The following is a 2,500-nucleotide window of genomic DNA, read 5'->3' as shown; positions in this document are numbered from 1 at the left end:
ACACACACACACACACACACACACACACACACACACATATATATATAGTCTTGGAAGTTTTTTAACCTTTAAAAATATAGAAAAAAAAACTTTTTTATTTTTTATTTTTATCAGTTATGAGAAAACTATTTAGTCAATGAGCCATTTAAACACCTGAAATCTCTGCATCCACTTGCTCTCTCAAATTCCCTATAGTCCTAATGTTAATGTAAGGGATCATCGGTTGTTTACCATGAAACACTGTTTCAGGGATTTAAAAACAAAACAGTATATAAAATCATGCCTCCCCAGCAGTGTCGATTAAATACCACCTCCTTAATCGTAAGAATAAAAAAATGTTACAGATATTAGATCTAGTTTCCTACTCTTGATTAATTTGGCTAACCTAATCATGTTATGAAAATGTGGTCCTTACCTGTGAGATCCGTCTGTTTCCAAATTCCAAATGAATATATTTTTTAATTTACCAGTGTCGTATTTATAAGATTAGGATTAATCCATTTGACTACTTATCACCCCCAATATTATTAGTACTTTTTATATTTATGTTCTTATTTATTAAAAATTAAATATATATAAAGGTTTAATACACACACACACACACACACACACACACACACATATATATATATATATATATATATATATATATATATATATATATATATATATATGATGATGATTGCAACGTCTTGTCAGACGAGTGCCACTTTCTCAGACACTTAAAGTCCATGAGCCCAAAAATGACTTCCATCGCCACAGGACCATTTTAATAGACAAATGCCTGAGGGAGTATCCGTACACAGATGATGTTACAGTCTCCCGCTTTCTGGTTTTTTAAATAAGAGATTTGCTTCTCCTAGAAAGGTTGCCTTCACCACGGCTTACGAGAGCCCTCTCCACCTCAACACACACACACACACACACACACACACACACACACACACACACACACACACACACACACAAACACACACGGTGCTAGTTGGCCTATGGCCCTGAAAAAGGGTTCATTCGCATATATATACACACATATTTTTATGTGTATATTATACTTTTTATACATTACAAATAGTTTGGATTATATATATATAAATATATATATATATATATATATATAATATTACTATTATATATATAACTACTCTATATATATCACTATTATATATATTACTACAATATATGTGTATATATATATGCACACATACATACATACATACATATATATATATATATATATATATATATATATATATACATATATATATATAGCTATACGAGCGAGCAGTTCATACGCAGATATTCTTGTGCGTGTCACAAAGCTATTAATCTTAATATAAGCGGCTTGCATCAACAAAGACAGATGTTCGAAGACACGCGCATGTGCATGTACACCCACGCGCTCGAACACACACAGACAAGCACACACGCGCACACACATCAACATTAGTTAAGTTTCGACCCAATAGCTTCTGCGGTCAAGGTTGGTCGTGACAAGCGTCTGGTTTTCCTGCTTTAAGTTTCGAAGTTCGTTACGTTTTGCTACACTTATGAGTCATAACATGACAAAAAAATCTGTGTATTATTTAATTTGATATAAATACATGTATATATATATATATATATATATATATATATATATATATATACTTAATTTACTCAAATAAAATTAATATACGAAAGTATAGATTTATGCGTAAACTTTAAGTATTTACTTCAAAAGTGCTGAATACGTCGGTAGAGCTAGTTAGAAATTTATAAAATATATATGGCGATTAAGCTACACTGAATATTCGGCGTTTCATCCACTCTAGGACTCCTGAAGAGTCCTAGAATGGATGAAACGCGGAATATTCCGTGTAGCTTAATCGCCATATGTATTTTATAAATTACTAAATTTATATGTATGTATGTATATCTATATATATATATATATATATATATATATATATATATATATATACTATTGAATTAATTATTATAGTAAAAAATAATTATATATATACATTATCAGTTAAAAAGATTTTCCCAAATCTCAATACCCCTAATGTCGAATCATGAGTCTGTACATCGAAAATTGACAGAGTAGTTTTGTAGGCAAATGTACACACGCGTACAGATATGTTCACTTATATATATATATATATATATATATATATATATATATATATATATATATATATATATATATATATATATAATTTAAAGGAGATTAGAATAATAGTCTAAAGAGCTAAGTGTATTTTAATGTAATAGTGAAATTACTAGTTTAATTAAAATACAGGAAATGCTCGTTGTAATTTAGATATATAATAAGCTCGATAGTTAAATGTCCTAGAGCTAACTCAATATTAAGTAATGTGATTTATAATTTAAAAATTTAAAAAAAAAAAATTTTTCAATTTGAAAATCAAATTTTAATTAAATTAAAAATCAGTTTCATAAGAAGGAACAACAACAAAGTCAATTATCTGTACGATCGTTTCGGAAATCCGTGCTT

The sequence above is a fragment of the Euprymna scolopes genome, chromosome 14 (assembly GCF_053919585.1).
Source record: "Euprymna scolopes isolate OS-2025 chromosome 14, ASM5391958v1, whole genome shotgun sequence".
Classification (NCBI taxonomy): domain Eukaryota; kingdom Metazoa; phylum Mollusca; class Cephalopoda; order Sepiida; family Sepiolidae; genus Euprymna; species Euprymna scolopes.
The sequence above is the reverse complement of the archived record's forward strand: the minus strand, read 5'-3'. Positions refer to the sequence as shown.